The sequence below is a fragment of the Teleopsis dalmanni genome, chromosome 2, assembly GCF_002237135.1.
Source record: "Teleopsis dalmanni isolate 2A chromosome 2, ASM223713v2, whole genome shotgun sequence".
Taxonomy (NCBI): domain Eukaryota; kingdom Metazoa; phylum Arthropoda; class Insecta; order Diptera; family Diopsidae; genus Teleopsis; species Teleopsis dalmanni.
The window spans coordinates 63,266,719-63,279,944 of NC_051847.1; the positions used below are offsets into that span (position 1 = coordinate 63,266,719).

At 27.3% G+C, this 13,226-nt stretch overlaps 1 protein-coding gene across 1 annotated transcript in view; it reads right to left on the reverse strand.

Moving 5' to 3' along the window:
* LOC119683054 (protein GDAP2 homolog) overlaps positions 1-8,699 on the reverse strand; it is a 40,358-nt gene extending 31,659 nt beyond the window's left edge. Inside the window, exon 1 of the mRNA XM_038096656.1 lies at positions 7,930-8,699. The gene's annotated coding sequence lies outside the window, so the exon portion shown is untranslated. The remainder of the gene's footprint in view (positions 1-7,929) is intronic.
* Positions 8,700-13,226: the final 4,527 nt, after the last annotated feature.

The window sequence follows — 13,226 nt, forward strand, 5'->3', positions numbered from 1 at the left end:
GTTAGTAGAAGTCAGTGAAGTAAATTTGAAAAAGAGGAGTAAACGTAGAAAAGCGATCTCCAGAGCATCGTAAGAGATGAGCTCCAGGTCATTACAGCAATTATTTGCAACTGCCTGAATTATTGTTTTTCATTTTTAAATATTTTTTCAAAAAAAATATATAACTAGAATAGTTAAACAATATTTAGATCTTGTGAATAGATCACATATAATTTTAGAAAAAAACAAAAAATAATAATAGTTTAAATGAGTATTATACATGTACTATATTGTACTATATGTACTATATTATTATTAATTGTAAAAAAATTATATTAAAATGTTAAGAACGGAAAAATAGATATATTGAATTTCGGTGCTTGTGAACCATTTGAACACCTTAATAATTTTATGAATATCAATTACTGAACAATAAGTCTTGTAAAAAAAGTAACTACTATAATTGCGACACTCAACCATACTCCAACTGTACGTACTATATGTACTTACCATATATGTACTCGTATATTCAGAAAAAGCCATTTAGATTAGAGTAACATGGGTGTACGAAAATATGGTGTTGTAGCCATAAATAATAATTAAGGCGGAAATATGGTAATTACCTTATAACGAGAAAAATTTGATGGATTTCAAAAGAAAAATTTTAACAAAAGACACAGTTTTTTGTACTGTACGAAAAAAATTTGGAAAAATTGTCAATATTATTACTCTTACATACTAGATGTATGTAAAAGATTATAATGTTGTTCAGTTAATTGGAGTAAAACGACTTTTTAATGTGTAGGTCATGTAATTATATATGACTGAAAAAGATTTATTAACAAAAACTGCACGCATAGTCCAAAAATAATTTGGCAATGACCCAAGAATTTATAACACGACATAAGCATCTAGTATTTTCAACATTTGTATACCAATATTCAACTATTTTAAATATTTAAAAAGAATATATTATTCTTATATTTATATTATTTATACTACTAATTTATGCAACAAGTTTGCGGCACACAACGAAAAAAAAAAAGAGTTTTAAACGGATCCATTTTAGTATAATCTCACTTCACTTCAATATACTAATTTTGACGATCCTCCAATTTGTAGATATTGGCTCTGTAAAGATGTTCTGTAACCTTTTTATGGCAGCAATTACTTTTTTTTGACTAAAATGGTTTTCTAAAATGGTTTTTGAAGTTGAAAAAAGCCAAAACTCAGAGGGAACTAAATTTGACGAATAGAAAAGATTTTTTAAGCTCCGCTCAAAGGATTAAGCACTATTTTAATATGAAAAGACTTTTTGATTCTGTAAACGAGATCTTTTCTCATGCATTTTTAAATCCAATTGGATCAAAAATTACATTAATATAGATATTAATATTTTACCAGATTTGAAATTTAAAACATCTTCTACCCGTCTCTCGGTTAATCGATGATATTCCAAAGCCGTATACTCTTATTTTGTGTTGCTGGTTGTGGACCTGCTTTACATGTATCGTCTTCAAAACTTGTTTGTGTGTTGGTAGTTGAGTTGATGATATGTCACCTTTATTCTATTGTGTTTGCGGGCATCGTTATGCCTCACTTATCAATAATTTAATGCGGGAAATTTATGAACTGTTGGTGTTATTTATGAGATGATGATCCTAATTTCCTTGTATCTTCCAGTGACCACTGGTGGGTGATCACCCTTTAAAGCTTGTGCAACCACTTTTAAGCGAACCAGGCCACTTACAAACCGTTCTTTTTGAAGAAGTAGACTTACACAATACATTAACTAATTTGGTACCAACTATTTTCAATGTCTTTAAACCTAATTTTACAAGGAATTTAATTACTGTAAAATCTTCAAACATCTTAACATATTAACTAACATATCTTAATAAAAACTTGATTTTACATATTGTTCTAAAAGATATTAAAGTGGAGTCCTAATTTTAATTTTACTATTGACAAATAGATAACACTCTGCGAACCCATTATGTACCCCATGTAACACTCTGCGAACCCCATTTATATTTTATATATGCGTACATAATAAAAAATAATTAATAACCATTGGCTCTAATATATTCCTATATATTTATACATATATTCTTTTTTAATGGTAAACTTTTTGTAAAGTGAAAAAGAAAAAATTAATAAAATATAAATTATTTAAATACTGTCAAACTTCCATAACTCGAACTTCTTTAACTCGAATTTTCTATAACTCGAACCAAAAACAGTGCACCAAGGTTTTAGAGAGCAAATTTGATACAATTCTGCTTCCATAACTCGAATTTCTCTATATCTCGAAAAAAGATATTGTTTCGTGCCGATAGGAATATGGGGAAAGTGCATTCTATAAGTCGAATTTTTGTTTTAGATATAAATGCATTTTGCTGTTAGGGGAGCTCCCTTTTCCCGAACTAAATGTTTAATTTTTTGTTTCTTATGTTGCCAGTCGCTGGCAACGTGGTTTAAAGTAAATAAAATAACTTCCAATGGTACTTTTAACGATTATATTGAGAATAAAGCTTTCCTAAAGATGACAATATTGTTAAGATTTCCTACAGATGACGATATTATTGAGCACTATAGTTCTAAATTACTGAATTCAATTCTAAGCGCAACGGAATATTATGATGAGGGTTCGGTGGATGTAAGTGTTCATCAGTCTTCCAAGCATGAAGTAGAAGACTCATTCAAAATTCTGAATTCATATTTGCAAGCGAATAATACTACAATTATTGATCACTAAATTGGAAGGTTTCAAATAAATTGGAATATTTTTTTACTAAAAATAAGAACAAAAAAATTAATATCACAAAACCCTAATTTCTGAATATTTTATTTATTATTATCCATAAGTCGAACATTTTCTTTGCAAAATTGGAGTTCCAGTTATAGAAGTTTGACTGTACGTAGTGTTAAAGCATATTTAATATTTTATTAAAAATAAGTTATTTTGTTATTTAAATGCAAACGGAATAAATTATTCTTTAATTTTAACACTAGTGTTAAAGAAAATAACAATTATTTATGTAAATTTTTTTTAATTTACATAAAATTATAAATCAAACATATTAAATAGGTTAAATATCTTTAGATTTAAATGAATCGCTTGGCATCCAGTAGAAATAGGTTTTTAGAAAAATACTTTTTTGACAGTTTAGCAGACTGTTCATCGATGCAAACGAGAGATCAATTAAATTATATAAATTCGACGGGATGAATTTAATCTCTACTCTTCTATATTAGGGGTTCTTGCGAGTAATGTGGTAGCAAAACGGCGAAAAGTCATTTAATGGTCTGCCACTGCATTGTCTCTTCAATCTACATATATCACCAAAATTAATATTGTGGAATAGCAGACAAAGAACACCATAACTGATGACAAATTTGGAAAGGTTGATTTGAGATAAAAAAGAGAATGGTTTATAGTTCAACATAGTTCTATGAACAATATCTTTTTTTGGGTATAAACAATCTTTAAGATTTTTATAAACAAGTTCTTTACTCAGAATTGTGTGGAGTCTGTATGAGATCATTCTTTTATGAGTATACGAATTAATAGATTAGATTGCTTACATTTGCTGAGTAATCTTAGTTTTGAAAGTCGTAGAAGAAATGATTTAACTAGTTAGAACGTAAAAAAATATAATTAATGGTAAACAAATTATTACAACTTAAAACAAAATAAAGTAAAGAAATATAGTATATGTACTCGTAAATAAGTAAAATTATTCATTAAATAAATATTACGATTATATGTATTTTTGGTTGGATTTCTTATTATAATTTTGCTTCAAATGAATGAATCATCAAAATTTTGTAAACTAAATCTTTGTTTATACTTTGAAATGATGTGACTAAATAAATACCAAATGTATCTTATTGCATAAACAAAAGTAGCGGATGTCAGTTCCTGCTCAATAATTTATTTCGCAATTTTTAATGATTAAAACTTGATATTTTTTAAGAGCAGAAAAACGTGCAAAAATCAAAAAGTGAATAAACTCTTATTTTCAATGTTATTTCAAACAGTTATTCTATCGATTTTTATCCATTTTATTATTATTATTATTATTCTTATTAAGTAATATGTAGGCTTTGTAATCGAATATAATAAATTGCGCAAAGTAAAATAAATATATTTTAAAAAATATTATTTGTAAAATAAAATATAAATATCACTATGTTATCTTTGAAATGCATTTATCATATTGCCTGAATCTTGAGAATTTATTAAAAATAACAAATAATAAATTAATAAATATTGTAATAAAATATAATAATGCTATAGCTTTAGAAATGATTTGAATATGATGTATGCACATGTGTGGTTTCAACAGTATCGAGACCATCAGTTGGGAACCGAACTATGCCCAGCTCTAACCAAAAACTGAAGGAATTTTTAAGTAATCTTGTCCTTAACTCTGTTATACTTGAAATCACTGTATTTATTATTAATTAGCAGATTATTAAAGTCCAATTTTAAGAACTAAATAAAAGAATTTTTAAGTAATATTATCCTTAAGTAATATATAATCCTCTTAAGACTTAAAACCTACTGCATCTTTTAGAGTTCCATAATAAGCAGACTATTAAACTTCGGTGTTAAGAACTAAGTGCTTAAAAATTCGTTTTAAGTAATCTTGTTCTTAACTCTCTTAAGACTTAAAACCTACAGCATTTTATTAGCGTTCCATAATTAGCAAACTATTAAAGTTTGGTGTTAAGTAGTGGTGATTCAATGGAAATAAGGAGTATTGCTTACCGCAGTATTAACTGCATCTGTCCAAACACAATAACAAACTCTGAATTATAGTTCAAAATCAGGCAACCAACACAAATTTTAGAGGATATAATAATCTGTAATTGTAAACGGCGTGACCATATTCAATCCATACTTTCAAAAGACCTTCACTAAAAATATACCTCTATAAACGTTTAAGTCGAGATTGATTTATTATAATAGAGTGAAAATTTCTGCATATAACTATTTCCCTGTGGTTACATAAAATGTTATTTATTACAATAAATGCTTCTGTTTAAACGTATTATTAAAAATACTACGGTGACAAACAGATGGACGACAAACTGGCAGATAGTCGTATGCCATTCAACCTATTTACTTCGGTTTACAAGTCAAGAATATGATATATATGGTCTGTCTACTTCCTGTACTGACTGACAAATATCTTTAAAAACCTAACATTCTTTATTAACAATATGATGAATGGCATTAAAAATGAACTATTAAGAGTGAGGATATTGCAAGTTTGGCTTACCATACAAGTGTATCAAGTGTTGACAAATAGCCATTATAGGGTGCTTTGAAAATATTTACTAAATTCATTTCACATATAAGTTTTCAAATTACTAGTATGAAGAAGGATTGAACTTTTATTTTCTCAAATTTGAAGTATAGGGTCACATTTAAAATACTTGACCTTACACCGTGTATAACTTATATAGCACAAACTTACAGTTTTGTCAATTAATAATTGTTTTAACAAGAAACTTACTTAACGAACGCATAAACCACAGCTATAGAAAATATAATTAACTATAAAAGTCTTTGTGGCTGAATTCCTTAAAATTCCAGTATTCGAGTACTATTCTTCATGTAAGCTCATTTTTTGTGAACTGATTACAAAGAATTATATTTATATCTTAGTTCCGCGATCACCTTTAAACATATTGGAAATCAGAACAACATCTTTGTAATTAAAAATTAGTTTTTTCGTTCATGTCAAGAAATTTATTTCTAATCTAATTTAATCAAGTAAACTTTTCTGCTCTTCATAACTGTTTTGAATATCTCCTAATATTCTTCATCAATCACCATTTTAGTTCATTTTTTCCTATAGTAATTTTAAGTAATTCTAATTTTATTTATTCAAGGTCGAATATATTCTTTTCATATATAACTTTAAATAAATTTATCTGAGATATTTATAAGATATTGGGAGGGGTTTTGAAGTGTAAGGCTTGAACGAGGTCTGCGGGAAAACTACTGGTTGTGGAGATATCGGAAGAAATTGCTAATGGGGACTTTCTTCATATCTGGCTTCAATAAAAGCTTTGAGAATTATTCAAATTCAAATTTTTTTAAATTAGTTACAAACAAATTTAGCATTTTTTATCATATTTTTCATATTTATTTATTTTAAGTAAAAAAATTAAGAATTTTTTATTATATTTTTCATTGTATAAGTTAATTAAAAAATCCGTAGTATTATTTTTGTTTAGATAAGTTGGCTATTAAAATTTAAAATATTTGTTTTTTAATTTATTTTTATAAAGTTGCATTATTAATTAAAAATACCATAGAAATATTTTTGTTCAGGTTACTTGGTAACTAAAGGTTTAAAAACTTTTTATTTTATTTATTTTTAAAAAGTTATCGTATTATTAATTAAAAATACCATAGAAACATTTTTATTAAGGTTAGTTGGTTACTAAAGGTTTAAAAACTCTTTATTTTATTTATTTTTAAAAAGTTATCGTATTATTAATTAAAAATACCATAGAAACATTTTTGTTTAGGTTAGTTGGTAACTAAAGGTTTAAAAACATTTTATTTTATTTATTTTTAAAAATTTATTATGAAATAAAAATATTGTATAAATATTTTTGTCTAGGTTAGTTGGTTACTAAAACGTTATGAAATCTATATTTTATTTATTTTTAAAAGTTTATCGCGTATTAAATGAAAATTTCACAGAAATATTTTTGTAGAGGTTACTTGGTTACTAAAGGGTTAAAAAATCTTAAAAAAAATAATAATTACTAAATATAAAACGAAGTCCAATAAACTTTAAAAACGTTATTAGATAACAACAGCAACAAAATGAAAGTATATTAAATATTTTTTTATAGATACTTAAAAAGTAATTAATATTTTAATAACTTATTTTATATTACTTTATTAATTAATTAATTTTTTTTCTTATTATTATTATTTAATATATCTTCTTATTAAGCAAACTGATGAAGGAATGGCAACATAAACAGGATTCATAAGATTTATTTAGCCAATTTGTCGATTAAAACGTCAATATAAGCACAAACAGCTTCAGAGATTGACGAGTGCTGGCTTAGAATGACAAGTGTATTTATTTGCCTTTATTTTGTTTTTGCTTACATTGTAAATTGTTCATTCCATTTTACTGTTTACTGCTGCTTACTACTTTCGTTTCATTTTGTTTCTTCCAGCTTCTTCCACTGCTTCTGCTTCTTCTACCTTTGCTTTGCTTCAACTTTTTCTGCTTACAACTTGTGGCAACTTTTTTGTGTAAGATAATTTCAAATCAACGGACGCCTGCCTTGCCAGCCTTACCAGCCTTACCAGCCACAATGAGAGCATAAAAAAAAGAGTCAAAACGCGAAGTTAACGTTAACACAGCGGACAGACAATTTTACAATATAACAAGATTACAACAAAAATGCGCATGTATGGATGCGAAATGGAATTGAGATAACTGAACTGAACCTGAACTATTAGAAGGGCGGACGCTGTAGGAGCACAGCAACGGTACGTAAGTATCATCGACTGACTACAGTGTAAAAGCAAAAGTATGGAAAAAGCACAACAACAGCTCAACGTGCTGATTTAAAGTTCAACAAAGGCATACACTAATGGAACAAGATTAAACTTTTTCTTCAATAACATAACACTAACAACACTAATAATATTGAACACTAACAAAACAAACAAACAAACAAACTAGTACGAAAAAATAAAAGCTAAAGCACAGTTTTTTTTTTTTTTTACTTTTTTAAATTCTTACTTTTCTTATTATTTTTGTTTTATTTTATTTTATTTCATTTTATTTTATTATGTCAAATGTGCATAATGCATTGGGAACATGTTCGTTGGTTGGTTAGTTGGTTGGTATGTAGCGGTGCTGACATTTTTTTTCTTTTATGTATGTTAATACTTACATTAGATTTGAATCGCTGGGAATATTGAAGTGTTGCTGTTGGTGTAGTTATTGTGTGGTAGTGGTTTTTTTTGTTTTTTTGTACTATTTAGTAGCTGTTATGCTGGAGTAACCAAGCGAAGGTTGCTTCTGTTTTTACTTATTGTTGTAGCCGTGGTTGGTAATTAATTGTTGTACTTTTGTATGGAACTAATTTTTTTGGAAATTTTCCTAAATGCTTTTACTTAATTCTTTAACTACTAATTTTTAACTACTTTATTAGCAAAACATTTAATGGAACTTCTTTAATTGAATATTTTTCACTAAAAAAAAATTTTTAACACTTTTGGCTTTACAGCTGTATAAGTGGTGGGCGTTAAACGATTTTAAACAGTTACTTGTGTAGTTGTTAGACCGTAGGTTTACAGTTGTTTTCGAGATGCTGCACACAATGATTTTTTTTTATTTATCTAATTTAATTTTTTTTTAATCTTTTTATTTAAATTTTTTTTTTTTTGCAGAGTAACACGTTTGGCAAATAAGTAGATTTTAGTTTTTATCAAAATAAATTTGTTGGTTTTTTAATGCACATGTTACGTGAACAATTTCTGTGTGGTAAATAAAAACTAAACTAAATTCGGTCAATGAAATTGAAACTGTATTGAAATCCAATATAGCACAAGTGCACTAACTTTTCAAAAGAAAAGTTAAAACAACAACAAATCAGCACTAATAACAAAAAGAAAATAAGAAGTATCACTTTACGCTTTTCTATGCTTTTCGTTTATTTTTTTTTTTTACTTTATTTTATTTTTTATATTCAATTTTTTTTATTGTTTGACTGAGTGTAACGTTGTTTTTTCTGTTGTTGTTGTTGCGTTTTTCTTTTGGTTTACAAACCTTTTTTTGTCGTTTTGTGTATACAAAAATTAATTCTTCTTTGTATGTATATATGTAGAAGATTTTGTTTTATTATATTTACATATACATACATATATTATGCAAAAATATTAATTTTAAAACTTCGTCTTTATTAAATAAAAAAAAAACAATGATTTAAATTTATGCGCTACTGTATATTTTGTTTTTATAAATAAATTTTCAGCTTCAATAATTTTATTCTTTATTATTTTTTATTCTTTTTATTCTTTAGCACCATACGCGCATAAATAACTTAACGGAAAACGTACTGCGCTAAACAAACTGACTTCATAAGCGTGGAATAGCAACTGAAATTTGCTATCGAACGTAACCAAGTTTTGCGCTCTTCGCTTTTATGTTTTCCCGTACCCCCGCAATAAATTTTTCATAGAATGTGGTTTACGTTTTTTTCATGTTATCAATTTGTAAAGCTCTAATTGAAAGCTTTATAGCTCTGTTTGCCATATTGTGCTTACATCCGGTTAAATGAAATGTGTAAAACAGTTTGATACGCGTTGTTTACACATAATATTTGAAAGGCACTGTATTTGTGTTTTAATGCGAGAAGACACATGAAAAATGTTGCCAACTTTCGAAATTTTAAAATTTTTTTTAAAATAATAAAATAAATAGCATTTAGAGTTTACTTTGAAAATAATATTATAATTATAATTAATAATTAATAATAATTAATTAAATTTTTTTATGAATTAAATGATGAATACATATTAAATAGATTTTTTGTTATCAATAGAGGCTTTTTATTGAAGAAATAGTAGTAAATTTGAAACAACAAAAATTTTTTTTATCATTTTTAATTAACTGAATTTTTGGCTGACCACACATTTGTTTCGAATATTGCCAAATACTTATACATTAAATAATAAAAATATTATATAATAAATTATAAATTACTTTATAAATAATAATAAAAATTATAATTATAAATAAACCCCAATTATTTATCAAAAAAAAACAAAATAAAAATTGGAAATTAATTTTTTATTTAAATGTTAGGTTTAGTTAAAAAAAATTAAATAATTATTAATAATATAACAAGAAGTTTGTATAATAAAAGTATTAATACATACAGAGTTCAACCATTTATTATACAAGAAAAAACCTAATGCAAATAGGGTAACACAATAATTACCGTTTAAGGTTCGCTTAAAAAAAATTAAATTATTATAATACAAAAAGTAAAAATAAAAGTACATTATGCATACATCGCCGGCTATATAAGATGGACCTGCTTAATTAACAAACAGCATGAAAAGAAACTTATTTGTTGCTATTCAAACTAAATATCATTTAACTAGTGGTATCGTTAGACATTATCACCTTCCTTGTCAAAAATACAGTGTAGCCAGATGCGTTCACCTACTATAACCAACTCTATAAATTAAAAATTAAAAAAGTAATATTCTATACAAAAGTTCATATATTAATAATATTGACATCTTCAAATATTAACAATTTATAAGCGTAGTATTTTCACAAAGAATAATCACCTATTTCCCTCAACTGCCTATTAATTATGTAAGCAAACTACTCTTCAAGTAGTTTTCGTCACACCCCACTTTTTCCTTCCTTGTGGTTTTCATTTCGGAGTTTTGTACATACGCGCGAGGGGTGTGGGTGCCAACCAACCGTGTTTTCCTGATATTTTACAACTACTGTAAACCGTTACAGTAGTTGTTTCTTGGCGGTTTACAGTAGTTTGGTGAACCATGCTAGAATATAGAAGGGCTCACTTTTTTAAGTATATTAGCCAACTCCAGGACCCTTTCAGGATTTGCCAAAAGTTTAAAGTATTTTTCAAACCTTTCAGTTCTTATAACAATGAGGCAACAGGTCTAAGTCAATCCTTTTATTAGCCGGTATAACGTAACGTTTACAAACCTACTGATTGACTATGGATCCATAACAATAAAAGTGACTTCATCCATATTTACTACACTTTTAGAGCTTTCAAAATTTTTGATATTTTTCCGGCTGTCGCTAGTGGATAATTTTTACTAATTAACCAATCACTTATTATAAGATCATTATCTTTAATCAACATATTACATTAAAAAAATATTTGTGATTAGTCTAGTTGTAGTTTAAACAAGTATTTCTCAATATTATACTATAGTTATAATATGGGTTTCAGTTTAAATTTGTTATCACTACTGTCTTCCCTCAGCAAAGCTGTGATTTTCTGTTATAAAAGCATATCTAACTCTTATATTCTTTCTGATTTATATAATTTTTAAGGTCTCTATAATTTGTAATATTTAATATTGTTATTCTAATCCGGATGGTTTTCTCGTTTCTCTATATACGTCTATTTTGTCTATTTCGATATATCAAAAATCTACAGCGCCATCGATGTTCTAGTTTGTAGAGCAAAAGATCTTCTATGGCCAGAGTGTGGTACACTTTTGGGATCATAGCACATTATTATCTCCTATTCGATTTAGTTCAATAGAATAGAAATGATTGATTATTTGTATAATTAATAAAAAAATAGACATAATGTGGACTTAATATAATAGAAAACAATATAGAAAAGATATTTTATACTGTATCAAATTTTAACTGGACTTTCGCCTTTTGGAATATGATTAATCAGTAAATGTTTGTCTTTCTTTCTAAATTTCTAATTGCAGACGAAGTGAAAGTTTCCAACTCAATATCCTTCACTTGTACGAGAATGAGGGCAGACAATGGCAAACTCAATATCCTTCACATGTACCAGAACAAGGGCGAACAATGGCAAAGAATAAAACCAAAAGCCATGTTTCAGTTAGAGATAATATTTTTTTACATCAGACAGACTATATATATATATAGTTATATACAATGGTTATATTAGGTCTAATCTGATAATTATATTTGAAGCAGAGTTATTTGCTAACAAAATTGCTCATACAATGGTTATACTACGTCTTATGGTCTTACTAGCTTTTAAGTCTGACGAAATGCTGAACAACACCCTTACACTCCTTAATGTATAAAGAATAAAGTAATCATGTCAATTACCTTTAAAGAAATGAAAGAGATGATGGCAACGACAGGGTTAACTGACTTGCATAACGGGTGCCTGACGACAATAAGTAAAACTTAAAGTATTCTCTAGTTTTGTGAGGGAGCCTTTTGAGAAAAATTCTGGTTCTAAAAAGAATCTTAATTTAAGAATCACTAGATGAACTTTTAAATACCAATTTATTAACCCATTCAAAGCTAATGGGTTCCAATAAACTCTTTGCACTGTACAGAAAGGATATTTAAATGTTTGAAGGATTTTTGAAGGATTTTTGACAAATTACTGCAGGTACCATAGACCAATATTACCCGTCTCTTTAATATTAATATTGAAAATCTAAATATATTTTTATAAATGTCTAAAATAAATTAGCGGGAGGCTTAGTCTCTATCTTAGAGGTAAATTTGTTGCTACATATAACATATGTAATAAAACTAAACTATTCAAAAGGTTTTGTTCATAAAAACCCTAAGGATCGGTTAAGGTAATTGGGGTCATCACAATTGACCACTCCAGATTGCAGTCTTGAGCATTATGGGAACTAATAGTAGAGGTTATTTGTTAAGTTTAAATGTTGTAATAAAGGAATCCTATGTGTCGCTACTTTCAAGTAATTATTTTTTATATTGGAAAAGATCCCAGCAAGACAGATTGTTTGCTCCGATGTACATTTCTTTAAATGGACAGAAATGATTTACTGACGAACAATCAAAGATTTTCAGCAAACGAAACATTTTCTTATGTCATAATTAGTTGCTACACCTTCCATTTTAATGGTAAATGGTAAAGGATTGTATCAATAATTGAGGGGAATAATTTTTGTAATATTTTTCCAAAGGAGCAAATGTTAAACACTTAAGTGCTATTAAGACGCGACTCTTTTCTAGCTTCCTACTTTCAAAAATTTTCTATATTTTCGTAGATAAAAGCAACTTATGACATAAAGCGTTTTTTATTGTTTATTGTTTGTTGTTTTTGTTTTTATTGTTTTGTCATGATGAACACGTTTTTTCTTATCTGACCGGATTATTATTACAACGAACAAACTTCATTTAGTTTGAGAAAATAAAATTAATGCAAAAAAAGAAAAACATTGTGGAAAAAAAATTTAATACCAAGTGGCCAATTGTTTAGTAGCAGACAAACAGACGGACTGGTTATACACATCCATTATGGATTTTAAAGCTAATCTGCCACGATGCCAGAAGGTGAATGGGTAAGCGATGCATCCAATGAAGAGGCTGCTGAGACTGATGAGGCTTCGACTTCGGCTTCGGCTATGGATTTGTTTTTTGTTTTAAGGAAACTCAAACCACTTTCCAAGCTGAATGAAGCTGAATGAATTATCAACTAAATGAAATCCCACA